Source organism: Lates calcarifer, unplaced genomic scaffold (genome assembly GCF_001640805.2).
Source record: "Lates calcarifer isolate ASB-BC8 unplaced genomic scaffold, TLL_Latcal_v3 _unitig_2278_quiver_2242, whole genome shotgun sequence".
NCBI lineage: Eukaryota > Metazoa > Chordata > Actinopteri > Centropomidae > Lates > Lates calcarifer.
The window spans coordinates 13,423-36,824 of record NW_026116098.1 but is presented as its reverse complement, the minus strand read 5'-3'; the positions used below and the strand labels follow the sequence as shown (position 1 = coordinate 36,824).

General features: G+C 51.5%; 37 non-coding genes and 1 pseudogene across 37 annotated transcripts; all 38 read right to left on the bottom strand.

Moving 5' to 3' along the window:
• Positions 1-3,346: 3,346 nt before the first annotated feature.
• Positions 3,347-3,527, bottom strand: LOC127139894 (uncharacterized; annotated as a pseudogene).
• Positions 3,528-3,708: 181 nt separating this feature from the next.
• Positions 3,709-3,820, bottom strand: LOC127139921 (U5 spliceosomal RNA). Its single transcript, XR_007810278.1, has one exon. It is a non-coding gene; the product is annotated as a U5 spliceosomal RNA (small nuclear RNA).
• A 375-nt stretch (positions 3,821-4,195) lies between these two features.
• Positions 4,196-4,359, bottom strand: LOC127139938 (U1 spliceosomal RNA). Its single transcript, XR_007810296.1, has one exon. It is a non-coding gene; the product is annotated as a U1 spliceosomal RNA (small nuclear RNA).
• Positions 4,360-4,921: 562 nt separating this feature from the next.
• LOC127139966 (U2 spliceosomal RNA) lies at positions 4,922-5,112 on the bottom strand. The gene has a single exon (XR_007810324.1). It is a non-coding gene; the product is annotated as a U2 spliceosomal RNA (small nuclear RNA).
• Positions 5,113-5,293: 181 nt separating this feature from the next.
• On the bottom strand, positions 5,294-5,405 carry LOC127139919 (U5 spliceosomal RNA). Its single transcript, XR_007810276.1, has one exon. It is a non-coding gene; the product is annotated as a U5 spliceosomal RNA (small nuclear RNA).
• Positions 5,406-5,779: 374 nt separating this feature from the next.
• Positions 5,780-5,943, bottom strand: LOC127139937 (U1 spliceosomal RNA). The gene has a single exon (XR_007810295.1). It is a non-coding gene; the product is annotated as a U1 spliceosomal RNA (small nuclear RNA).
• Positions 5,944-6,505: 562 nt separating this feature from the next.
• Positions 6,506-6,696, bottom strand: LOC127139965 (U2 spliceosomal RNA). Its single transcript, XR_007810323.1, has one exon. It is a non-coding gene; the product is annotated as a U2 spliceosomal RNA (small nuclear RNA).
• Positions 6,697-6,877: 181 nt separating this feature from the next.
• Positions 6,878-6,989, bottom strand: LOC127139918 (U5 spliceosomal RNA). Its single transcript, XR_007810274.1, has one exon. It is a non-coding gene; the product is annotated as a U5 spliceosomal RNA (small nuclear RNA).
• Positions 6,990-7,362: 373 nt separating this feature from the next.
• On the bottom strand, positions 7,363-7,526 carry LOC127139936 (U1 spliceosomal RNA). Its single transcript, XR_007810294.1, has one exon. It is a non-coding gene; the product is annotated as a U1 spliceosomal RNA (small nuclear RNA).
• Positions 7,527-8,088: 562 nt separating this feature from the next.
• LOC127139964 (U2 spliceosomal RNA) lies at positions 8,089-8,279 on the bottom strand. Its single transcript, XR_007810322.1, has one exon. It is a non-coding gene; the product is annotated as a U2 spliceosomal RNA (small nuclear RNA).
• A 181-nt stretch (positions 8,280-8,460) lies between these two features.
• Positions 8,461-8,572, bottom strand: LOC127139917 (U5 spliceosomal RNA). Its single transcript, XR_007810273.1, has one exon. It is a non-coding gene; the product is annotated as a U5 spliceosomal RNA (small nuclear RNA).
• A 375-nt stretch (positions 8,573-8,947) lies between these two features.
• LOC127139934 (U1 spliceosomal RNA) lies at positions 8,948-9,111 on the bottom strand. Its single transcript, XR_007810292.1, has one exon. It is a non-coding gene; the product is annotated as a U1 spliceosomal RNA (small nuclear RNA).
• Positions 9,112-9,675: 564 nt separating this feature from the next.
• On the bottom strand, positions 9,676-9,866 carry LOC127139963 (U2 spliceosomal RNA). Its single transcript, XR_007810321.1, has one exon. It is a non-coding gene; the product is annotated as a U2 spliceosomal RNA (small nuclear RNA).
• Positions 9,867-10,047: 181 nt separating this feature from the next.
• LOC127139916 (U5 spliceosomal RNA) lies at positions 10,048-10,159 on the bottom strand. Its single transcript, XR_007810272.1, has one exon. It is a non-coding gene; the product is annotated as a U5 spliceosomal RNA (small nuclear RNA).
• A 375-nt stretch (positions 10,160-10,534) lies between these two features.
• On the bottom strand, positions 10,535-10,698 carry LOC127139933 (U1 spliceosomal RNA). Its single transcript, XR_007810291.1, has one exon. It is a non-coding gene; the product is annotated as a U1 spliceosomal RNA (small nuclear RNA).
• Positions 10,699-11,262: 564 nt separating this feature from the next.
• Positions 11,263-11,453, bottom strand: LOC127139962 (U2 spliceosomal RNA). Its single transcript, XR_007810320.1, has one exon. It is a non-coding gene; the product is annotated as a U2 spliceosomal RNA (small nuclear RNA).
• Positions 11,454-11,634: 181 nt separating this feature from the next.
• On the bottom strand, positions 11,635-11,746 carry LOC127139915 (U5 spliceosomal RNA). Its single transcript, XR_007810271.1, has one exon. It is a non-coding gene; the product is annotated as a U5 spliceosomal RNA (small nuclear RNA).
• A 375-nt stretch (positions 11,747-12,121) lies between these two features.
• LOC127139932 (U1 spliceosomal RNA) lies at positions 12,122-12,285 on the bottom strand. The gene has a single exon (XR_007810290.1). It is a non-coding gene; the product is annotated as a U1 spliceosomal RNA (small nuclear RNA).
• A 562-nt stretch (positions 12,286-12,847) lies between these two features.
• Positions 12,848-13,038, bottom strand: LOC127139961 (U2 spliceosomal RNA). Its single transcript, XR_007810319.1, has one exon. It is a non-coding gene; the product is annotated as a U2 spliceosomal RNA (small nuclear RNA).
• Positions 13,039-13,219: 181 nt separating this feature from the next.
• On the bottom strand, positions 13,220-13,331 carry LOC127139914 (U5 spliceosomal RNA). The gene has a single exon (XR_007810270.1). It is a non-coding gene; the product is annotated as a U5 spliceosomal RNA (small nuclear RNA).
• A 375-nt stretch (positions 13,332-13,706) lies between these two features.
• LOC127139931 (U1 spliceosomal RNA) lies at positions 13,707-13,870 on the bottom strand. The gene has a single exon (XR_007810289.1). It is a non-coding gene; the product is annotated as a U1 spliceosomal RNA (small nuclear RNA).
• Positions 13,871-14,433: 563 nt separating this feature from the next.
• LOC127139960 (U2 spliceosomal RNA) lies at positions 14,434-14,624 on the bottom strand. The gene has a single exon (XR_007810318.1). It is a non-coding gene; the product is annotated as a U2 spliceosomal RNA (small nuclear RNA).
• Positions 14,625-14,805: 181 nt separating this feature from the next.
• On the bottom strand, positions 14,806-14,917 carry LOC127139913 (U5 spliceosomal RNA). Its single transcript, XR_007810268.1, has one exon. It is a non-coding gene; the product is annotated as a U5 spliceosomal RNA (small nuclear RNA).
• A 374-nt stretch (positions 14,918-15,291) lies between these two features.
• Positions 15,292-15,455, bottom strand: LOC127139930 (U1 spliceosomal RNA). Its single transcript, XR_007810288.1, has one exon. It is a non-coding gene; the product is annotated as a U1 spliceosomal RNA (small nuclear RNA).
• A 561-nt stretch (positions 15,456-16,016) lies between these two features.
• LOC127139959 (U2 spliceosomal RNA) lies at positions 16,017-16,207 on the bottom strand. Its single transcript, XR_007810317.1, has one exon. It is a non-coding gene; the product is annotated as a U2 spliceosomal RNA (small nuclear RNA).
• A 181-nt stretch (positions 16,208-16,388) lies between these two features.
• LOC127139912 (U5 spliceosomal RNA) lies at positions 16,389-16,500 on the bottom strand. The gene has a single exon (XR_007810267.1). It is a non-coding gene; the product is annotated as a U5 spliceosomal RNA (small nuclear RNA).
• A 375-nt stretch (positions 16,501-16,875) lies between these two features.
• On the bottom strand, positions 16,876-17,039 carry LOC127139929 (U1 spliceosomal RNA). Its single transcript, XR_007810287.1, has one exon. It is a non-coding gene; the product is annotated as a U1 spliceosomal RNA (small nuclear RNA).
• Positions 17,040-17,601: 562 nt separating this feature from the next.
• LOC127139973 (U2 spliceosomal RNA) lies at positions 17,602-17,791 on the bottom strand. Its single transcript, XR_007810331.1, has one exon. It is a non-coding gene; the product is annotated as a U2 spliceosomal RNA (small nuclear RNA).
• A 181-nt stretch (positions 17,792-17,972) lies between these two features.
• On the bottom strand, positions 17,973-18,084 carry LOC127139911 (U5 spliceosomal RNA). The gene has a single exon (XR_007810266.1). It is a non-coding gene; the product is annotated as a U5 spliceosomal RNA (small nuclear RNA).
• A 373-nt stretch (positions 18,085-18,457) lies between these two features.
• On the bottom strand, positions 18,458-18,621 carry LOC127139928 (U1 spliceosomal RNA). Its single transcript, XR_007810286.1, has one exon. It is a non-coding gene; the product is annotated as a U1 spliceosomal RNA (small nuclear RNA).
• Positions 18,622-19,183: 562 nt separating this feature from the next.
• Positions 19,184-19,374, bottom strand: LOC127139958 (U2 spliceosomal RNA). Its single transcript, XR_007810316.1, has one exon. It is a non-coding gene; the product is annotated as a U2 spliceosomal RNA (small nuclear RNA).
• A 181-nt stretch (positions 19,375-19,555) lies between these two features.
• Positions 19,556-19,667, bottom strand: LOC127139910 (U5 spliceosomal RNA). The gene has a single exon (XR_007810265.1). It is a non-coding gene; the product is annotated as a U5 spliceosomal RNA (small nuclear RNA).
• A 760-nt stretch (positions 19,668-20,427) lies between these two features.
• On the bottom strand, positions 20,428-20,618 carry LOC127139956 (U2 spliceosomal RNA). The gene has a single exon (XR_007810314.1). It is a non-coding gene; the product is annotated as a U2 spliceosomal RNA (small nuclear RNA).
• Positions 20,619-20,799: 181 nt separating this feature from the next.
• LOC127139908 (U5 spliceosomal RNA) lies at positions 20,800-20,911 on the bottom strand. Its single transcript, XR_007810263.1, has one exon. It is a non-coding gene; the product is annotated as a U5 spliceosomal RNA (small nuclear RNA).
• Positions 20,912-21,281: 370 nt separating this feature from the next.
• On the bottom strand, positions 21,282-21,445 carry LOC127139920 (U1 spliceosomal RNA). Its single transcript, XR_007810277.1, has one exon. It is a non-coding gene; the product is annotated as a U1 spliceosomal RNA (small nuclear RNA).
• A 562-nt stretch (positions 21,446-22,007) lies between these two features.
• Positions 22,008-22,198, bottom strand: LOC127139955 (U2 spliceosomal RNA). The gene has a single exon (XR_007810313.1). It is a non-coding gene; the product is annotated as a U2 spliceosomal RNA (small nuclear RNA).
• A 181-nt stretch (positions 22,199-22,379) lies between these two features.
• LOC127139907 (U5 spliceosomal RNA) lies at positions 22,380-22,491 on the bottom strand. Its single transcript, XR_007810262.1, has one exon. It is a non-coding gene; the product is annotated as a U5 spliceosomal RNA (small nuclear RNA).
• A 376-nt stretch (positions 22,492-22,867) lies between these two features.
• LOC127139909 (U1 spliceosomal RNA) lies at positions 22,868-23,031 on the bottom strand. The gene has a single exon (XR_007810264.1). It is a non-coding gene; the product is annotated as a U1 spliceosomal RNA (small nuclear RNA).
• Between the last annotated feature and the right edge of the window lie 371 nt (positions 23,032-23,402).

Genomic DNA, 23,402 nt, shown 5'->3' with positions numbered 1-23,402 from the left:
TCTAAAAATCCAGACATACGTGAGGCTAAAAGTTTGCAGTCAAAGTTTAAAAGAGTGATAGGTCTCCAGTTCTTCAAATCAGTCTTATCTTTGGCCTTGTGAAGGAGAGTCACTATCCCTATTCTAAAACTGTCAGGAAGTCGGTCTAGTCGTTCAAAACCCATAAAAACAGCAAGCAAATCAGGTGCTAAAATGTCCCAAAATGTCAAATAAAATTCCAGGGGAAGTCCATCTTGTCCTGGGGACTTCCCCTTCTTAAAACCTGTGATGCATTTATTTAACTCTAAAATCGTAAAATCTTGGGTTAAAAGCACGCTGCTTTCTACTGTCCCGGTAATGAGGTTTAAAACTTCTGTCATGGTGTCTTTTTCAATAGGTTTCCTTTGGTACAATTTTTCATAGTAGTTTTCAACAACTTGTTTAATTTCTTCTATTGTTTCTACTGTGCACCCATTTTCTTTTGTTAGTTTACAAACCGTTCCCCTTTTATTTATGATTTTCTTAAAAAAATACCTTGTGCACTTTTCCCCCTCTTCAATTTCTTGTTCCCTGCTTCTTAAAATGACACCTTTACTTTTGGTTTCTGCTAAAACCGACATCTCTGTTTTGACTTGTTTTATTTCCTCACTAAAATCCATTCCGCATTGTTGTAGTTTAAAATAGCGTTGTAGTCGTTTCTGCAGTCCCATCATGCGTCTATTTTCCCTACTCTTTTTTCTCTTCCCTGCCTGTCTAAAAAAAGTCTGGGTCTTTTCCTTCACCATTTCCCACCAGTGTGCGCATGTGTCGTAAAAGTCTTGAAGGGTCTGCCACTCTCTGTACTGCTCCCTGTATTGGTTGACTAAAACCTGGTCTTCTAAAAGGGAGCAGTTGAGTTTCCACAGACCACTTCCTGATGTCACACCCGAAGAGAGCGAAAGGGTGCAGGAAAGCATCAGGTGATCGGAAAAGAAAACAGGGGTCAATCTAGCATCGGTTGGTGGGCAGTCCCGTGTAAAAATATAGTCTATGCGAGAGGCTCTGGTGCCATCACCACTGAACCAGGTGAAGCCCTCCTCTCTAGGATGCATGGTTTTAAAACAGTCCTGAATTTTAAAATCCCTGCATATGCCCTGTAGTAAAAGTGATGCTTTATCAACTTTAAAATCTTGCCCTCCTCTTTTCCTGTCTTTCCTGCTTAAAATACAATTAAAATCACCCCCTACAACTAAAGGTTCCCTACCTAGCATGTGGAACTGCAGTTCTTCTAAAAGGTCATACCTGTCATTCCTGTCATTAAAGCCATAAATATTTAAGAGATTAAAATCCCTTCTCCTAAAAGTCAAGTGTGCTAAAAGTGCCCGACCATTTCTCACCACAGTGCTGCCCTTCACCAGAACCTTAGGATTTTTGATTAAAATGGCCACTCCATCATTTTTGTTGTAATTTGATCCACTCCATATTGATGTATATGGCCACAACTCCTCCCACTGTCTGTAGTGTTTTAAAAACGGAATGCCACATTCCTGTATTAAAAACACATCTGACTTAAAGGAAACAAGATAGGATAAAATACTCTGGGCTCTAACTCGCGACTTCACACTTCTCACATTGACGGTTGAGAAGGTGAGAGTCATGAGTATGGTTAAAAACAACAGGTATGAAATTTTAAAAGGACTATACAAGGAATTTCAGAGATAAAATGGCAGTCAGATAATCTGCTGTGAATGGAGCTCTTCCTTCACTCTTACAGGTGAAGAGTAAGGGGGTTTAGCTCCAGTCCCCGGATGGACTCTGGGGGTTGGTCTAGGCTGCAACCTTGCATTTAGTTTTGAGTCCTTAGGGGTTGATTGCAGAGCTATTGTTAAAAATGAGACCTCATTTGGTGAATCGGAGGGGAAGACTCTGGGCTCCTCCACAGATGAACTGTCTGAGAGAGTCCCAACTCTTCCCCTCTTCTCTGAGAATACAGGAGACTCAGAGGACAATTCTGATGCCAGCCTCTTTGTTTGCTGGGCGTTGGGGGGGGAGGCATCCTCGCTATCAGTCTGCAATTGGCCTTCCTCATTATCTGAACTAGCTCCGCCCTCTACCTGCATTGCCCCATCCTCTCCAGAACTCTCTGTTGATGGGGCTGTTGCAGGCCCTCCCTTTCTCCCGCCTCATCTGATTCCACTCCTCCAATCACAGGATTTGGCGGGAGATTTGAATTTTCCGGCCCAGCCTCTTCAATTAGCTCTCTAACTGCCTGGCCTGGTCCACCATTTTGCCCACTTGCTTTTGCTGCCTTTACTTTGTTGGCAAAAGATTTGGGGCAATCTCTGAAGAGGTGGTTTGATTCTCCACATAGATTGCATTTTCTGCCATTGGTGCACTCCTCAAAGGTGTGCCCAATTTCTCTGCATTTCCCACAGACAGTCTGCTGACAAGCTTCGCCAGGTGCCCGTGCTCACCACACTTGCGGCAGAGCTTGGGCTGACCCTGGTAATGGATGTAGCCCCTGTTTTCTCCCAGAACTATCATGGATGGCAGATGTTTTAGGCCTTGGAAGCCCTGGGGGTCCTGCCATTGTTGAATGGGGACCCTCCAAGCGCAGTTCCAAATGCCATCCTCATCTCTCACTTTGGTAGCCTGGCCTTTAACAGTGCAATATCTTCCCAGCCACAAACAAATGTCCTCTGCATTCACTGTTTCATTGAACATTCTGACAATAACCGTTTTTAAGGCATTGTCAGTCAGTTTCTCCACACTGAAGGCAGAAAACTGGGGTTTAACATTTTCAAAACGTGTCCAAAACTCTCTTAGCAGAGCTGCTGAACGGAAACTCACATCAAAGCCTTTACCAAAAGGCAAGGTCAGTATACAGTTCAGATCATTTGGTGTGAAACCCAAGGCTTTTTGGACTAGCTTCCTGGAGAAGTCCAGTCTGGACATCCCCAGGAGTTTACCCTCTCTCTCCACAAAATTTAAACGAACGCTGTGGTGCCTCCGCATGCCGGCATGGGTGGCCGACATGATGGAGGCACCACAAGCTAAAAAAGTGCTGAAAACAATAAAACCAGTAAAAGATCAATCCGACAAGTAAGAATAATGAAAAACAATAAATAACACAAGAGACAAAGAGTACTTACCTGATCGGCCTGGTCAAGATGTTACAACCTGCAGAGAACAGGTAAAATAGCTCTCTCAGCCAATGAATTCCTATTTGTTAAAGATTTTCAATTACTGGAAAATTGAAATGCTTTAAACAAGGAACATTTAGAAATATCCTCCCAAGCACTGATAAAACCGATGCCACGACAGACAAGTATTTTAACCACCAACAGGAGGCGATCGCAGTCTTAGCCAAAGGCGAGAAGCGTTCCAGAGAACGTGCCCGTACCTGGAGGTAATGCAATACCGGGTCGATGCGTGGAGTGGAAGGAGCAAGGCCCGTTCCGGCTCCTGATCCAAAATCAATTTAATATATGGTCCCGGGTAGGGGACAGATATTAAACTGATAAGAACAGATACTACACTTGATCTTAGCCAAAAGGCCGAGAAGCGATGAGTCCAAAGCGTTTCGTGTTCCGTCCAAGCTCTTGGCACGATCCTCTCTTGTCACGGTGCCCTGTTTTCAAGCCAGCCTAACAATGGCTGCTGCTTAGCACCCCCACCCAGTCTCCCCACTTTGCACCCCTGGTTCTTAGCGGAGACAGCCGTTTGACTTTTCACACACTCAAAGGGCTCAGCCTTACGGCCAAACCTACCAAAAATAGCTTAAACTCGTTGGCGTTCCTCTCCACGGAAGTCTTTAGTAAAAGGCGAAAGACTTGTGCGTTATGAAGAGAAACCAGAGTCAGTACGGCCTTCGCCTTGAGGGCAGCCGAGAACCCCAGTCGTCCCAGCCACCACCGTCACGGTAGGCCTCTCTTTGCGCCTGCCGCGTTCCAAATCCCAGATCGCACCCGTCAGCTACCCTGCCCCGTACTGTCACATGCGCTATCCAATGGGGTTTGCGGAGGGTTAGGCTTAGGCGGAAAGCCCCGCCTTTGGGGGGCGGGGGCGGGGGCTGGGGCATGTGTGCTTGTAACATACAGAAACGCCCACCAATCGTCACGGCCCGACAACAGCACCGACTCTGCAGTCGTAAAACTGGCATAGTTGGCAGCACGCTTTCACGCTTACGAGTAAAAGAAGCTACCCGGGACACCTTGTTTTCCTTTGACGTAGCGGTCAGGGGAGAGCGCGAACGCAGTCCCCCACTACCAGAAATTATGCAGTCGAGACTCCCACATTTGGGGAATTCGCAGGGGTCAGCGCAACCGGAGTGCAATGGCTGAGCCTCGCCCTGGGTGAACCACCTTCTTGATCATGGTATCTCCCCTGCCAGGTAAGTATGAGTTGGAGTTGTCAGAGACGGTGGGGTCGGTTCCAGACACAGCACCCTGGCTGATGGTGGCCACACTGCACAATGCCAGAGTTCGGCGACATCAGCATTAGCTGACCCTCATCTGAGGCTTGTCCCCGAGGCGTTGCAAGCACTATACTGCAGTTTGACAAAGTTGCGCGGTGCACAAACTTTGCTGGTTTTATTGACTTTTCTCACCGGTCGGAGCTCGGCCCAGACAAACTGGAATGTGCCTGTTTTTTTTCAAAAAACAGTAATGCATAAGCCGTGTATGCTCCCGTCTCTAAAGGTCTGTTGGACACGTTATCCCCTTATATAGAGGGAACTGCTTACTTTACCTTCTTTTCCAGCTGCAAAAGAGAGACGGTACACCCTGATCAACCTCCGGGGAAGGGAAAAATCAAGAGTGCACCACTAAGCGTACGACTCAGTAACCGCATCAGGGCTTTGAGCAACTTGTACCCTATCGATAAAGGAATGTGAGAAAAGCAAGGGACTCCCCTGGAAAAAACACCCCCCACAAAACTCTATAGTTACATTGCACGTTTCCAGAGAATGTGCACCGTACCTGGAGGTAATGCAATACCGGGTCGATGCGTGGAGTGGAAGGAGCAAGCCCCCGTTCCGGCTCCCTGATCCAAAAATCAATTTAATATATGGTCCCCGGGTAGGGGACGTATCAGATATTAAACTGATAAGAACAGATACTACACTTGATCTTAGCCAAAAGGCCGAGAAGCGATGAGTCCAAAGCGTTTCGTGTTCCGTCCAAGCTCTTGGCACGATCCTCTCTTGTCACGGTGCCCTGTTTTCAAGCCAGCCTAACAATGGCTGCTGCTTAGCACCCCCACCCAGTCTCCCCACTTTGCACCCCTGGTTCTTAGCGGAGACAGCCGTTTGACTTTTCACACACTCAAAGGGCTCAGCCTTACGGCCAAACCTACCAAAAATAGCTTAAACTCGTTGGCGTTCCTCTCCACGGAAGTCTTTAGTAAAAGGCGAAAGACTTGTGCGTTATGAAGAGAAACCAGAGTCAGTACGGCCTTCGCCTTGAGGGCAGCCGAGAACCCCAGTCGTCCCAGCCACCACCGTCACGGTAGGCCTCTCTTTGCGCCTGCCGCGTTCCAAATCCCAGATCGCACCCGTCAGCTACCCTGCCCCGTACTGTCACATGCGCTATCCAATGGGGTTTGCGGAGGGTTAGGCTTAGGCGGAAAGCCCCGCCTTTGGGGGCGGGGCGGGGGCTGGGGGCATGTGTGCTTGTAACATACAGAAACGCCCACCAATCGTCACGGCCCGACAACAGCACCGACTCTGCAGTCGTAAAACTGGCATAGTTGGCAGCACGCTTTCACGCTTACGAGTAAAAGAAGCTACCCGGGACACCTTGTTTTCCTTTGACGTAGCGGTCAGGGGAGAGCGCGAACGCAGTCCCCCACTACCAGAAATTATGCAGTCGAGACTCCCACATTTGGGGAATTCGCAGGGGTCAGCGCAACCGGAGTGCAATGGCTGAGCCTCGCCCTGGGTGAACCACCTTCTTGATCATGGTATCTCCCCTGCCAGGTAAGTATGAGTTGGAGTTGTCAGAGACGGTGGGGTCGGTTCCAGACACAGCACCCTGGCTGATGGTGGCCACACTGCACAATGCCAGAGTTCGGCGACATCAGCATTAGCTGACCCTCATCTGAGGCTTGTCCCCGAGGCGTTGCAAGCACTATACTGCAGTTTGACAAAGTTGCGCGGTGCACAAACTTTGCTGGTTTTATTGACTTTTCTCACCGGTCGGAGCTCGGCCCAGACAAACTGGAATGTGCCTGTTTTTTTTCAAAAAACAGTAATGCATAAGCCGTGTATGCTCCCGTCTCTAAAGGTCTGTTGGACACGTTATCCCCTTCTATAGAGGGAACTGCTTACTTTACCTTCTTTTCCAGCTGCAAAAGAGAGACGGTACACCCTGATCAACCTCCGGGGAAGGGAAAAATCAAGAGTGCACCACTAAGCGTACGACTCAGTAACCGCATCAGGGCTTTGAGCAACTTGTACCCTATCGATAAAGGAATGTGAGAAAAGCAAGGGACTCCCCTGGAAAAAACACCCCCCACAAAACTCTATAGTTACATTGCACGTTTCCAGAGAATGTGCACCGTACCTGGAGGTAATGCAATACCGGGTCGATGCGTGGAGTGGAAGGAGCAAGCCCCCGTTCCGGCTCCCTGATCCAAAAATCAATTTAATATATGGTCCCCGGGTAGGGGACGTATCAGATATTAAACTGATAAGAACAGATACTACACTTGATCTTAGCCAAAAGGCCGAGAAGCGATGAGTCCAAAGCGTTTCGTGTTCCGTCCAAGCTCTTGGCACGATCCTCTCTTGTCACGGTGCCCTGTTTTCAAGCCAGCCTAACAATGGCTGCTGCTTAGCACCCCCACCCAGTCTCCCCACTTTGCACCCCTGGTTCTTAGCGGAGACAGCCGTTTGACTTTTCACACACTCAAAGGGCTCAGCCTTACGGCCAAACCTACCAAAAATAGCTTAAACTCGTTGGCGTTCCTCTCCACGGAAGTCTTTAGTAAAAGGCGAAAGACTTGTGCGTTATGAAGAGAAACCAGAGTCAGTACGGCCTTCGCCTTGAGGGCAGCCGAGAACCCCAGTCGTCCCAGCCACCACCGTCACGGTAGGCCTCTCTTTGCGCCTGCCGCGTTCCAAATCCCAGATCGCACCCGTCAGCTACCCTGCCCCGTACTGTCACATGCGCTATCCAATGGGGTTTGCGGAGGGTTAGGCTTAGGCGGAAAGCCCCGCCTTTGGGGGCGGGGCGGGGGCTGGGGCATGTGTGCTTGTAACATACAGAAACGCCCACCAATCGTCACGGCCCGACAACAGCACCGACTCTGCAGTCGTAAAACTGGCATAGTTGGCAGCACGCTTTCACGCTTACGAGTAAAAGAAGCTACCCGGGACACCTTGTTTTCCTTTGACGTAGCGGTCAGGGGAGAGCGCGAACGCAGTCCCCCACTACCAGAAATTATGCAGTCGAGACTCCCACATTTGGGGAATTCGCAGGGGTCAGCGCAACCGGAGTGCAATGGCTGAGCCTCGCCCTGGGTGAACCACCTTCTTGATCATGGTATCTCCCCTGCCAGGTAAGTATGAGTTGGAGTTGTCAGAGACGGTGGGGTCGGTTCCAGACACAGCACCCTGGCTGATGGTGGCCACACTGCACAATGCCAGAGTTCGGCGACATCAGCATTAGCTGACCCTCATCTGAGGCTTGTCCCCGAGGCGTTGCAAGCACTATACTGCAGTTTGACAAAGTTGCGCGGTGCACAAACTTTGCTGGTTTTATTGACTTTTCTCACCGGTCGGAGCTCGGCCCAGACAAACTGGAATGTGCCTGTTTTTTTTCAAAAAACAGTAATGCATAAGCCGTGTATGCTCCCGTCTCTAAAGGTCTGTTGGACACGTTATCCCCTTATATAGAGAGAACTGCTTACTTTACCTTCTTTTCCAGCTGCAAAAGAGAGACGGTACACCCTGATCAACCTCCGGGGAAGGGAAAAATCAAGAGTGCACCACTAAGCGTACGACTCAGTAACCGCATCAGGGCTTTGAGCAACTTGTACCCTATCGATAAAGGAATGTGAGAAAAGCAAGGGACTCCCCTGGAAAAAACACCCCCCACAAAACTCTATAGTTACATTGCACGTTTCCAGAGAATGTGCACCGTACCTGGAGGTAATGCAATACCGGGTCGATGCGTGGAGTGGAAGGAGCAAGCCCCCGTTCCGGCTCCCTGATCCAAAAATCAATTTAATATATGGTCCCCGGGTAGGGGACGTATCAGATATTAAACTGATAAGAACAGATACTACACTTGATCTTAGCCAAAAGGCCGAGAAGCGATGAGTCCAAAGCGTTTCGTGTTCCGTCCAAGCTCTTGGCACGATCCTCTCTTGTCACGGTGCCCTGTTTTCAAGCCAGCCTAACAATGGCTGCTGCTTAGCACCCCCACCCAGTCTCCCCACTTTGCACCCCTGGTTCTTAGCGGAGACAGCCGTTTGACTTTTCACACACTCAAAGGGCTCAGCCTTACGGCCAAACCTACCAAAAATAGCTTAAACTCGTTGGCGTTCCTCTCCACGGAAGTCTTTAGTAAAAGGCGAAAGACTTGTGCGTTATGAAGAGAAACCAGAGTCAGTACGGCCTTCGCCTTGAGGGCAGCCGAGAACCCCAGTCGTCCCAGCCACCACCGTCACGGTAGGCCTCTCTTTGCGCCTGCCGCGTTCCAAATCCCAGATCGCACCCGTCAGCTACCCTGCCCCGTACTGTCACATGCGCTATCCAATGGGGTTTGCGGAGGGTTAGGCTTAGGCGGAAAGCCCCGCCTTTGGGGGGCGGGGGCGGGGGCTGGGGCATGTGTGCTTGTAACATACAGAAACGCCCACCAATCGTCACGGCCCGACAACAGCACCGACTCTGCAGTCGTAAAACTGGCATAGTTGGCAGCACGCTTTCACGCTTACGAGTAAAAGAAGCTACCCGGGACACCTTGTTTTCCTTTGACGTAGCGGTCAGGGGAGAGCGCGAACGCAGTCCCCCACTACCAGAAATTATGCAGTCGAGACTCCCACATTTGGGGAATTCGCAGGGGTCAGCGCAACCGGAGTGCAATGGCTGAGCCTCGCCCTGGGTGAACCACCTTCTTGATCATGGTATCTCCCCTGCCAGGTAAGTATGAGTTGGAGTTGTCAGAGACGGTGGGGTCGGTTCCAGACACAGCACCCTGGCTGATGGTGGCCACACTGCACAATGCCAGAGTTCGGCGACATCAGCATTAGCTGACCCTCATCTGAGGCTTGTCCCCGAGGCGTTGCAAGCACTATACTGCAGTTTGACAAAGTTGCGCGGTGCACAAACTTTGCTGGTTTTATTGACTTTTCTCACCGGTCGGAGCTCGGCCCAGACAAACTGGAATGTGCCTGTTTTTTTTCAAAAAAACAGTAATGCATAAGCCGTGTATGCTCCCGTCTCTAAAGGTCTGTTGGACACGTTATCCCCTTATATAGAGGAGAACTGCTTACTTTACCTTCTTTTCCAGCTGCAAAAGAGAGACGGTACACCCTGATCAACCTCCGGGGAAGGGAAAAATCAAGAGTGCACCACTAAGCGTACGACTCAGTAACCGCATCAGGGCTTTGAGCAACTTGTACCCTATCGATAAAGGAATGTGAGAAAAGCAAGGGACTCCCCTGGAAAAAACACCCCCCACAAAACTCTATAGTTACATTGCACGTTTCCAGAGAATGTGCACCGTACCTGGAGGTAATGCAATACCGGGTCGATGCGTGGAGTGGAAGGAGCAAGCCCCCGTTCCGGCTCCCTGATCCAAAAATCAATTTAATATATGGTCCCCGGGTAGGGGACGTATCAGATATTAAACTGATAAGAACAGATACTACACTTGATCTTAGCCAAAAGGCCGAGAAGCGATGAGTCCAAAGCGTTTCGTGTTCCGTCCAAGCTCTTGGCACGATCCTCTCTTGTCACGGTGCCCTGTTTTCAAGCCAGCCTAACAATGGCTGCTGCTTAGCACCCCCACCCAGTCTCCCCACTTTGCACCCCTGGTTCTTAGCGGAGACAGCCGTTTGACTTTTCACACACTCAAAGGGCTCAGCCTTACGGCCAAACCTACCAAAAATAGCTTAAACTCGTTGGCGTTCCTCTCCACGGAAGTCTTTAGTAAAAGGCGAAAGACTTGTGCGTTATGAAGAGAAACCAGAGTCAGTACGGCCTTCGCCTTGAGGGCAGCCGAGAACCCCAGTCGTCCCAGCCACCACCGTCACGGTAGGCCTCTCTTTGCGCCTGCCGCGTTCCAAATCCCAGATCGCACCCGTCAGCTACCCTGCCCCGTACTGTCACATGCGCTATCCAATGGGGTTTGCGGAGGGTTAGGCTTAGGCGGAAAGCCCCGCCTTTGGGGGGCGGGGGCGGGGGCTGGGGCATGTGTGCTTGTAACATACAGAAACGCCCACCAATCGTCACGGCCCGACAACAGCACCGACTCTGCAGTCGTAAAACTGGCATAGTTGGCAGCACGCTTTCACGCTTACGAGTAAAAGAAGCTACCCGGGACACCTTGTTTTCCTTTGACGTAGCGGTCAGGGGAGAGCGCGAACGCAGTCCCCCACTACCAGAAATTATGCAGTCGAGACTCCCACATTTGGGGAATTCGCAGGGGTCAGCGCAACCGGAGTGCAATGGCTGAGCCTCGCCCTGGGTGAACCACCTTCTTGATCATGGTATCTCCCCTGCCAGGTAAGTATGAGTTGGAGTTGTCAGAGACGGTGGGGTCGGTTCCAGACACAGCACCCTGGCTGATGGTGGCCACACTGCACAATGCCAGAGTTCGGCGACATCAGCATTAGCTGACCCTCATCTGAGGCTTGTCCCCGAGGCGTTGCAAGCACTATACTGCAGTTTGACAAAGTTGCGCGGTGCACAAACTTTGCTGGTTTTATTGACTTTTCTCACCGGTCGGAGCTCGGCCCAGACAAACTGGAATGTGCCTGTTTTTTTTCAAAAAACAGTAATGCATAAGCCGTGTATGCTCCCGTCTCTAAAGGTCTGTTGGACACGTTATCCCCTTACTATAGAGAGAACTGCTTACTTTACCTTCTTTTCCAGCTGCAAAAGAGAGACGGTACACCCTGATCAACCTCCGGGGAAGGGAAAAATCAAGAGTGCACCACTAAGCGTACGACTCAGTAACCGCATCAGGGCTTTGAGCAACTTGTACCCTATCGATAAAGGAATGTGAGAAAAGCAAGGGACTCCCCTGGAAAAAAACACCCCCCACAAAACTCTATAGTTACATTGCACGTTTCCAGAGAATGTGCACCGTACCTGGAGGTAATGCAATACCGGGTCGATGCGTGGAGTGGAAGGAGCAAGCCCCCGTTCCGGCTCCCTGATCCAAAAATCAATTTAATATATGGTCCCCGGGTAGGGGACGTATCAGATATTAAACTGATAAGAACAGATACTACACTTGATCTTAGCCAAAAGGCCGAGAAGCGATGAGTCCAAAGCGTTTCGTGTTCCGTCCAAGCTCTTGGCACGATCCTCTCTTGTCACGGTGCCCTGTTTTCAAGCCAGCCTAACAATGGCTGCTGCTTAGCACCCCCACCCAGTCTCCCCACTTTGCACCCCTGGTTCTTAGCGGAGACAGCCGTTTGACTTTTCACACACTCAAAGGGCTCAGCCTTACGGCCAAACCTACCAAAAATAGCTTAAACTCGTTGGCGTTCCTCTCCACGGAAGTCTTTAGTAAAAGGCGAAAGACTTGTGCGTTATGAAGAGAAACCAGAGTCAGTACGGCCTTCGCCTTGAGGGCAGCCGAGAACCCCAGTCGTCCCAGCCACCACCGTCACGGTAGGCCTCTCTTTGCGCCTGCCGCGTTCCAAATCCCAGATCGCACCCGTCAGCTACCCTGCCCCGTACTGTCACATGCGCTATCCAATGGGGTTTGCGGAGGGTTAGGCTTAGGCGGAAAGCCCCGCCTTTGGGGGGCGGGGGCGGGGGCTGGGGCATGTGTGCTTGTAACATACAGAAACGCCCACCAATCGTCACGGCCCGACAACAGCACCGACTCTGCAGTCGTAAAACTGGCATAGTTGGCAGCACGCTTTCACGCTTACGAGTAAAAGAAGCTACCCGGGACACCTTGTTTTCCTTTGACGTAGCGGTCAGGGGAGAGCGCGAACGCAGTCCCCCACTACCAGAAATTATGCAGTCGAGACTCCCACATTTGGGGAATTCGCAGGGGTCAGCGCAACCGGAGTGCAATGGCTGAGCCTCGCCCTGGGTGAACCACCTTCTTGATCATGGTATCTCCCCTGCCAGGTAAGTATGAGTTGGAGTTGTCAGAGACGGTGGGGTCGGTTCCAGACACAGCACCCTGGCTGATGGTGGCCACACTGCACAATGCCAGAGTTCGGCGACATCAGCATTAGCTGACCCTCATCTGAGGCTTGTCCCCGAGGCGTTGCAAGCACTATACTGCAGTTTGACAAAGTTGCGCGGTGCACAAACTTTGCTGGTTTTATTGACTTTTCTCACCGGTCGGAGCTCGGCCCAGACAAACTGGAATGTGCCTGTTTTTTTTCAAAAAACAGTAATGCATAAGCCGTGTATGCTCCCGTCTCTAAAGGTCTGTTGGACACGTTATCCCCTTATATAGAGAGAACTGCTTACTTTACCTTCTTTTCCAGCTGCAAAAGAGAGACGGTACACCCTGATCAACCTCCGGGGAAGGGAAAAATCAAGAGTGCACCACTAAGCGTACGACTCAGTAACCGCATCAGGGCTTTGAGCAACTTGTACCCTATCGATAAAGGAATGTGAGAAAAGCAAGGGACTCCCCTGGAAAAAACACCCCCCACAAAACTCTATAGTTACATTGCACGTTTCCAGAGAATGTGCACCGTACCTGGAGGTAATGCAATACCGGGTCGATGCGTGGAGTGGAAGGAGCAAGCCCCCGTTCCGGCTCCCTGATCCAAAAATCAATTTAATATATGGTCCCCGGGTAGGGGACGTATCAGATATTAAACTGATAAGAACAGATACTACACTTGATCTTAGCCAAAAGGCCGAGAAGCGATGAGTCCAAAGCGTTTCGTGTTCCGTCCAAGCTCTTGGCACGATCCTCTCTTGTCACGGTGCCCTGTTTTCAAGCCAGCCTAACAATGGCTGCTGCTTAGCACCCCCACCCAGTCTCCCCACTTTGCACCCCTGGTTCTTAGCGGAGACAGCCGTTTGACTTTTCACACACTCAAAGGGCTCAGCCTTACGGCCAAACCTACCAAAAATAGCTTAAACTCGTTGGCGTTCCTCTCCACGGAAGTCTTTAGTAAAAGGCGAAAGACTTGTGCGTTATGAAGAGAAACCAGAGTCAGTACGGCCTTCGCCTTGAGGGCAGCCGAGAACCCCAGTCGTCCCAGCCACCACCGTCACGGTAGGCCTCTCTTTGCGCCTGCCGCGTTCCAAATCCCAGATCGCACCCGTCAGCTACCCTGCCCCGTACTGTCACATGCGCTATCCAATGGGGTTTGCGGAGGGTTAGGCTTAGGCGGAAAGCCCCGCCTTTGGGGGGCGGGGGCGGGGGCTGGGGCATGTGTGCTTGTAACATACAGAAACGCCCACCAATCGTCACGGCCCGACAACAGCACCGACTCTGCAGTCGTAAAACTGGCATAGTTGGCAGCACGCTTTCACGCTTACGAGTAAAAGAAGCTACCCGGGACACCTTGTTTTCCTTTGACGTAGCGGTCAGGGGAGAGCGCGAACGCAGTCCCCCACTACCAGAAATTATGCAGTCGAGACTCCCACATTTGGGGAATTCGCAGGGGTCAGCGCAACCGGAGTGCAATGGCTGAGCCTCGCCCTGGGTGAACCACCTTCTTGATCATGGTATCTCCCCTGCCAGGTAAGTATGAGTTGGAGTTGTCAGAGACGGTGGGGTCGGTTCCAGACACAGCACCCTGGCTGATGGTGGCCACACTGCACAATGCCAGAGTTCGGCGACATCAGCATTAGCTGACCCTCATCTGAGGCTTGTCCCCGAGGCGTTGCAAGCACTATACTGCAGTTTGACAAAGTTGCGCGGTGCACAAACTTTGCTGGTTTTATTGACTTTTCTCACCGGTCGGAGCTCGGCCCAGACAAACTGGAATGTGCCTGTTTTTTTTTCAAAAAACAGTAATGCATAAGCCGTGTATGCTCCCGTCTCTAAAGGTCTGTTGGACACGTTATCCCCTTATATAGAGAGAACTGCTTACTTTACCTTCTTTTCCAGCTGCAAAAGAGAGACGGTACACCCTGATCAACCTCCGGGGAAGGGAAAAATCAAGAGTGCACCACTAAGCGTACGACTCAGTAACCGCATCAGGGCTTTGAGCAACTTGTACCCTATCGATAAAGGAATGTGAGAAAAGCAAGGGACTCCCCTGGAAAAAACACCCCCCACAAAACTCTATAGTTACATTGCACGTTTCCAGAGAATGTGCACCGTACCTGGAGGTAATGCAATACCGGGTCGATGCGTGGAGTGGAAGGAGCAAGCCCCCGTTCCGGCTCCCTGATCCAAAAATCAATTTAATATATGGTCCCCGGGTAGGGGACGTATCAGATATTAAACTGATAAGAACAGATACTACACTTGATCTTAGCCAAAAGGCCGAGAAGCGATGAGTCCAAAGCGTTTCGTGTTCCGTCCAAGCTCTTGGCACGATCCTCTCTTGTCACGGTGCCCTGTTTTCAAGCCAGCCTAACAATGGCTGCTGCTTAGCACCCCCACCCAGTCTCCCCACTTTGCACCCCTGGTTCTTAGCGGAGACAGCCGTTTGACTTTTCACACACTCAAAGGGCTCAGCCTTACGGCCAAACCTACCAAAAATAGCTTAAACTCGTTGGCGTTCCTCTCCACGGAAGTCTTTAGTAAAAGGCGAAAGACTTGTGCGTTATGAAGAGAAACCAGAGTCAGTACGGCCTTCGCCTTGAGGGCAGCCGAGAACCCCAGTCGTCCCAGCCACCACCGTCACGGTAGGCCTCTCTTTGCGCCTGCCGCGTTCCAAATCCCAGATCGCACCCGTCAGCTACCCTGCCCCGTACTGTCACATGCGCTATCCAATGGGGTTTGCGGAGGGTTAGGCTTAGGCGGAAAGCCCCGCCTTTGGGGGCGGGGGCGGGGGCTGGGGCATGTGTGCTTGTAACATACAGAAACGCCCACCAATCGTCACGGCCCGACAACAGCACCGACTCTGCAGTCGTAAAACTGGCATAGTTGGCAGCACGCTTTCACGCTTACGAGTAAAAGAAGCTACCCGGGACACCTTGTTTTCCTTTGACGTAGCGGTCAGGGGAGAGCGCGAACGCAGTCCCCCACTACCAGAAATTATGCAGTCGAGACTCCCACATTTGGGGAATTCGCAGGGGTCAGCGCAACCGGAGTGCAATGGCTGAGCCTCGCCCTGGGTGAACCACCTTCTTGATCATGGTATCTCCCCTGCCAGGTAAGTATGAGTTGGAGTTGTCAGAGACGGTGGGGTCGGTTCCAGACACAGCACCCTGGCTGATGGTGGCCACACTGCACAATGCCAGAGTTCGGCGACATCAGCATTAGCTGACCCTCATCTGAGGCTTGTCCCCGAGGCGTTGCAAGCACTATACTGCAGTTTGACAAAGTTGCGCGGTGCACAAACTTTGCTGGTTTTATTGACTTTTCTCACCGGTCGGAGCTCGGCCCAGACAAACTGGAATGTGCCTGTTTTTTTTCAAAAAACAGTAATGCATAAGCCGTGTATGCTCCCGTCTCTAAAGGTCTGTTGGACACGTTATCCCCTTATATAGAGAGAACTGCTTACTTTACCTTCTTTTCCAGCTGCAAAAGAGAGACGGTACACCCTGATCAACCTCCGGGGAAGGGAAAAATCAAGAGTGCACCACTAAGCGTACGACTCAGTAACCGCATCAGGGCTTTGAGCAACTTGTACCCTATCGATAAAGGAATGTGAGAAAAGCAAGGGACTCCCCTGGAAAAAACACCCCCACAAAACTCTATAGTTACATTGCACGTTTCCAGAGAATGTGCACCGTACCTGGAGGTAATGCAATACCGGGTCGATGCGTGGAGTGGAAGGAGCAAGCCCCCGTTCCGGCTCCCTGATCCAAAAATCAATTTAATATATGGTCCCCGGGTAGGGGACGTATCAGATATTAAACTGATAAGAACAGATACTACACTTGATCTTAGCCAAAAGGCCGAGAAGCGATGAGTCCAAAGCGTTTCGTGTTCCGTCCAAGCTCTTGGCACGATCCTCTCTTGTCACGGTGCCCTGTTTTCAAGCCAGCCTAACAATGGCTGCTGCTTAGCACCCCCACCCAGTCTCCCCACTTTGCACCCCTGGTTCTTAGCGGAGACAGCCGTTTGACTTTTCACACACTCAAAGGGCTCAGCCTTACGGCCAAACCTACCAAAAATAGCTTAAACTCGTTGGCGTTCCTCTCCACGGAAGTCTTTAGTAAAAGGCGAAAGACTTGTGCGTTATGAAGAGAAACCAGAGTCAGTACGGCCTTCGCCTTGAGGGCAGCCGAGAACCCCAGTCGTCCCAGCCACCACCGTCACGGTAGGCCTCTCTTTGCGCCTGCCGCGTTCCAAATCCCAGATCGCACCCGTCAGCTACCCTGCCCCGTACTGTCACATGCGCTATCCAATGGGGTTTGCGGAGGGTTAGGCTTAGGCGGAAAGCCCCGCCTTTGGGGGGCGGGGGCGGGGGCTGGGGCATGTGTGCTTGTAACATACAGAAACGCCCACCAATCGTCACGGCCCGACAACAGCACCGACTCTGCAGTCGTAAAACTGGCATAGTTGGCAGCACGCTTTCACGCTTACGAGTAAAAGAAGCTACCCGGGACACCTTGTTTTCCTTTGACGTAGCGGTCAGGGGAGAGCGCGAACGCAGTCCCCCACTACCAGAAATTATGCAGTCGAGACTCCCACATTTGGGGAATTCGCAGGGGTCAGCGCAACCGGAGTGCAATGGCTGAGCCTCGCCCTGGGTGAACCACCTTCTTGATCATGGTATCTCCCCTGCCAGGTAAGTATGAGTTGGAGTTGTCAGAGACGGTGGGGTCGGTTCCAGACACAGCACCCTGGCTGATGGTGGCCACACTGCACAATGCCAGAGTTCGGCGACATCAGCATTAGCTGACCCTCATCTGAGGCTTGTCGCCGAGGCGTTGCAAGCACTATACTGCAGTTTGACAAAGTTGCGCGGTGCACAAACTTTGCTGGTTTTATTGACTTTTCTCACCGGTCGGAGCTCGGCCCAGACAAACTGGAATGTGCCTGTTTTTTTTCAAAAAACAGTAATGCATAAGCCGTGTATGCTCCCGTCTCTAAAGGTCTGTTGGACACGTTATCCCTTATATAGAGAGGAACTGCTTACTTTACCTTCTTTTCCAGCTGCAAAAGAGAGACGGTACACCCTGATCAACCTCCGGGGAAGGGAAAAATCAAGAGTGCACCACTAAGCGTACGACTCAGTAACCGCATCAGGGCTTTGAGCAACTTGTACCCTATCGATAAAGGAATGTGAGAAAAGCAAGGGACTCCCCTGGAAAAAACACCCCCCACAAAACTCTATAGTTACATTGCACGTTTCCAGAGAATGTGCACCGTACCTGGAGGTAATGCAATACCGGGTCGATGCGTGGAGTGGAAGGAGCAAGCCCCCGTTCCGGCTCCCTGATCCAAAAATCAATTTAATATATGGTCCCCGGGTAGGGACGTATCAGATATTAAGCTGATAAGAACAGATACTACACTTGATCTTAGCCAAAAGGCCGAGAAGCGATGAGTCCAAAGCGTTTCGTGTTCCGTCCAAGCTCTTGGCACGATCCTCTCTTGTCACGGTGCCCTGTTTTCAAGCCAGCCTAACAATGGCTGCTGCTTAGCACCCCCACCCAGTCTCCCCACTTTGCACCCCTGGTTCTTAGCGGAGACAGCCGTTTGACTTTTCACACACTCAAAGGGCTCAGCCTTACGGCCAAACCTACCAAAAATAGCTTAAACTCGTTGGCGTTCCTCTCCACGGAAGTCTTTAGTAAAAGGCGAAAGACTTGTGCGTTATGAAGAGAAACCAGAGTCAGTACGGCCTTCGCCTTGAGGGCAGCCGAGAACCCCAGTCGTCCCAGCCACCACCGTCACGGTAGGCCTCTCTTTGCGCCTGCCGCGTTCCAAATCCCAGATCGCACCCGTCAGCTACCCTGCCCCGTACTGTCACATGCGCTATCCAATGGGGTTTGCGGAGGGTTAGGCTTAGGCGGAAAGCCCCGCCTTTGGGGGGGGGCGGGGGCTGGGGGCATGTGTGCTTGTAACATACAGAAACGCCCACCAATCGTCACGGCCCGACAACAGCACCGACTCTGCAGTCGTAAAACTGGCATAGTTGGCAGCACGCTTTCACGCTTACGAGTAAAAGAAGCTACCCGGGACACCTTGTTTTCCTTTGACGTAGCGGTCAGGGGAGAGCGCGAACGCAGTCCCCCACTACCAGAAATTATGCAGTCGAGACTCCCACATTTGGGGAATTCGCAGGGGTCAGCGCAACCGGAGTGCAATGGCTGAGCCTCGCCCTGGGTGAACCACCTTCTTGATCATGGTATCTCCCCTGCCAGGTAAGTATGAGTTGGAGTTGTCAGAGACGGTGGGGTCGGTTCCAGACACAGCACCCTGGCTGATGGTGGCCACACTGCACAATGCCAGAGTTCGGCGACATCAGCATTAGCTGACCCTCATCTGAGGCTTGTCCCTGAGGCGTTGCAAGCACTATACTGCAGTTTGACAAAGTTGCGCGGTGCACAAACTTTGCTGGTTTTATTGACTTTTCTCACCGGTCGGAGCTCGGCCCAGACAAACTGGAATGTGCCTGTTTTTTTTCAAAAAACAGTAATGCATAAGCCGTGTATGCTCCCGTCTCTAAAGGTCTGTTGGACACGTTATCCCCTTATATAGAGAGAACTGCTTACTTTACCTTCTTTTCCAGCTGCAAAAGAGAGACGGTACACCCTGATCAACCTCCGGGGAAGGGAAAAATCAAGAGTGCACCACTAAGCGTACGACTCAGTAACCGCATCAGGGCTTTGAGCAACTTGTACCCTATCGATAAAGGAATGTGAGAAAAGCAAGGGACTCCCCTGGAAAAAACACCCCCCACAAAACTCTATAGTTACATTGCACGTTTCCAGAGAATGTGCACCGTACCTGGAGGTAATGCAATACCGGGTCGATGCGTGGAGTGGAAGGAGCAAGCCCCCGTTCCGGCTCCCTGATCCAAAAATCAATTTAATATATGGTCCCCGGGTAGGGGACGTATCAGATATTAAACTGATAAGAACAGATACTACACTTGATCTTAGCCAAAAGGCCGAGAAGCGATGAGTCCAAAGCGTTTCGTGTACCGTCCAAGCTCTTGGCACGATCCTCTCTTGTCACGGTGCCCTGTTTTCAAGCCAGCCTAACAATGGCTGCTGCTTAGCACCCCCACCCAGTCTCCCCACTTTGCACCCCTGGTTCTTAGCGGAGACAGCCGTTTGACTTTTCACACACTCAAAGGGCTCAGCCTTACGGCCAAACCTACCAAAAATAGCTTAAACTCGTTGGCGTTCCTCTCCACGGAAGTCTTTAGTAAAAGGCGAAAGACTTGTGCGTTATGAAGAGAAACCAGAGTCAGTACGGCCTTCGCCTTGAGGGCAGCCGAGAACCCCAGTCGTCCCAGCCACCACCGTCACGGTAGGCTCTCTTTGCGCCTGCCGCGTTCCAAATCCCAGATCGCACCCGTCAGCTACCCTGCCCCGTACTGTCACATGTGCTATCCAATGGGGTTTGCGGAGGGTTAGGCTTAGGCGGAAAGCCCCGCCTTTGGGGGGCGGGGCGGGGGCTGGGGCATGTGTGCTTGTAACATACAGAAACGCCCACCAATCGTCACGGCCCGACAACAGCACCGACTCTGCAGTCGTAAAACTGGCATAGTTGGCAGCACGCTTTCACGCTTACGAGTAAAAGAAGCTACCCGGGACACCTTGTTTTCCTTTGACGTAGCGGTCAGGGGAGAGCGCGAACGCAGTCCCCCACTACCAGAAATTATGCAGTCGAGACTCCCACATTTATGCATTACTGTTTTTTTCAAAAAACAGTAATGCATAAGCCGTGTATGCTCCCGTCTCTAAAGGTCTGTTGGACACGTTATCCCCTTATATAGAGAGAACTGCTTACTTTACCTTCTTTTCCAGCTGCAAAAGAGAGACGGTACACCCTGATCAACCTCCGGGGAAGGGAAAATCAAGAGTGCACCACTAAGCGTACGACTCAGTAACCGCATCAGGGCTTTGAGCAACTTGTACCCTATCGATAAAGGAATGTGAGAAAAGCAAGGGACTCCCCTGGAAAAAACACCCCCACAAAACTCTATAGTTACATTGCACGTTTCCAGAGAATGTGCACCGTACCTGGAGGTAATGCAATACCGGGTCGATGCGTGGAGTGGAAGGAGCAAGCCCCCGTTCCGGCTCCCTGATCCAAAAATCAATTTAATATATGGTCCCCGGGTAGGGGACGTATCAGATATTAAACTGATAAGAACAGATACTACACTTGATCTTAGCCAAAAGGCCGAGAAGCGATGAGTCCAAAGCGTTTCGTGTTCCGTCCAAGCTCTTGGCACGATCCTCTCTTGTCACGGTGCCCTGTTTTCAAGCCAGCCTAACAATGGCTGCTGCTTAGCACCCCCACCCAGTCTCCCCACTTTGCACCCCTGGTTCTTAGCGGAGACAGCCGTTTGACTTTTCACACACTCAAAGGGCTCAGCCTTACGGCCAAACCTACCAAAAATAGCTTAAACTCGTTGGCGTTCCTCTCCACGGAAGTCTTTAGTAAAAGGCGAAAGACTTGTGCGTTATGAAGAGAAACCAGAGTCAGTACGGCCTTCGCCTTGAGGGCAGCCGAGAACCCCAGTCGTCCCAGCCACCACCGTCACGGTAGGCCTCTCTTTGCGCCTGCCGCGTTCCAAATCCCAGATCGCACCCGTCAGCTACCCTGCCCCGTACTGTCACATGCGCTATCCAATGGGGTTTGCGGAGGGTTAGGCTTAGGCGGAAAGCCCCGCCTTTGGGGGGCGGGGGCGGGGGCATGTGTGCTTGTAACATACAGAAACGCCCACCAATCGTCACGGCCCGACAACAGCACCGGACTCTGCAGTCGTAAAACTGGCACAGTTGGCAGCACGCTTTCACGCTTACGAGTAAAAGAAGCTACCCGGGACACCTTGTTTTCCTTTGACGTAGCGGTCAGGGGAGAGCGCGAACGCAGTCCCCCACTACCAGAAATTATGCAGTCGAGACTCCCACATTTGGGGAATTCGCAGGGGTCAGCGCAACCGGAGTGCAATGGCTGAGCCTCGCCCTGGGTGAACCACCTTCTTGATCATGGTATCTCCCCTGCCAGGTAAGTATGAGTTGGAGTTGTCAGAGACGGTGGGGTCGGTTCCAGACACAGCACCCTGGCTGATGGTGGCCACACTGCACAATGCCAGAGTTCGGCGACATCAGCATTAGCTGACCCTCATCTGAGGCTTGTCCCCGAGGCGTTGCAAGCACTATACTGCAGTTTGACAAAGTTGCGCGGTGCACAAACTTTGCTGGTTTTATTGACTTTTCTCACCGGTCGGAGCTCGGCCCAGACAAACTGGAATGTGCCTGTTTTTTTTCAAAAAACAGTAATGCATAAGCCGTGTATGCTCCCGTCTCTAAAGGTCTGTTGGACACGTTATCCCCTTATATAGAGAGAACTGCTTACTTTACCTTCTTTTCCAGCTGCAAAAGAGAGACGGTACACCCTGATCAACCTCCGGGGAAGGGAAAAATCAAGAGTGCACCACTAAGCGTACGACTCAGTAACCGCATCAGGGCTTTGAGCAACTTGTACCCTATCGATAAAGGAATGTGAGAAAAGCAAGGGACTCCCCTGGAAAAAACACCCCCCACAAAACTCTATAGTTACATTGCACGTTTCCAGAGAATGTGCACCGTACCTGGAGGTAATGCAATACCGGGTCGATGCGTGGAGTGGAAGGAGCAAGCCCCCGTTCCGGCTCCCTGATCCAAAAATCAATTTAATATATGGTCCCCGGGTAGGGGACGTATCAGATATTAAACTGATAAGAACAGATACTACACTTGATCTTAGCCAAAAGGCCGAGAAGCGATGAGTCCAAAGCGTTTCGTGTTCCGTCCAAGCTCTTGGCACGATCCTCTCTTGTCACGGTGCCCTGTTTTCAAGCCAGCCTAACAATGGCTGCTGCTTAGCACCCCCACCCAGTCTCCCCACTTTGCACCCCTGGTTCTTAGCGGAGACAGCCGTTTGACTTTTCACACACTCAAAGGGCTCAGCCTTACGGCCAAACCTACCAAAAATAGCTTAAACTCGTTGGCGTTCCTCTCCACGGAAGTCTTTAGTAAAAGGCGAAAGACTTGTGCGTTATGAAGAGAAACCAGAGTCAGTACGGCCTTCGCCTTGAGGGCAGCCGAGAACCCCAGTCGTCCCAGCCACCACCGTCACGGTAGGCCTCTCTTTGCGCCTGCCGCGTTCCAAATCCCAGATCGCACCCGTCAGCTACCCTGCCCCGTACTGTCACATGCGCTATCCAATGGGGTTTGCGGAGGGTTAGGCTTAGGCGGAAAGCCCCGCCTTTGGGGGGCGGGGGGCGGGGGCTGGGGCATGTGTGCTTGTAACATACAGAAACGCCCACCAATCGTCACGGCCCGACAACAGCACCGACTCTGCAGTCGTAAAACTGGCATAGTTGGCAGCACGCTTTCACGCTTACGAGTAAAAGAAGCTACCCGGGACACCTTGTTTTCCTTTGACGTAGCGGTCAGGGGAGAGCGCGAACGCAGTCCCCCACTACCAGAAATTATGCAGTCGAGACTCCCACATTTGGGGAATTCGCAGGGGTCAGCGCAACCGGAGTGCAATGGCTGAGCCTCGCCCTGGGTGAACCACCTTCTTGATCATGGTATCTCCCCTGCCAGGTAAGTATGAGTTGGAGTTGTCAGAGACGGTGGGGTCGGTTCCAGACACAGCACCCTGGCTGATGGTGGCCACACTGCACAATGCCAGAGTTCGGCGACATCAGCATTAGCTGACCCTCATCTGAGGCTTGTCCCCGAGGCGTTGCAAGCACTATACTGCAGTTTGACAAAGTTGCGCGGTGCACAAACTTTGCTGGTTTTATTGACTTTTCTCACCGGTCGGAGCTCGGCCCAGACAAACTGGAATGTGCCTGTTTTTTTTCAAAAAACAGTAATGCATAAGCCGTGTATGCTCCCGTCTCTAAAGGTCTGTTGGACACGTTATCCCCTTATATAGAGAGAACTGCTTACTTTACCTTCTTTTCCAGCTGCAAAAGAG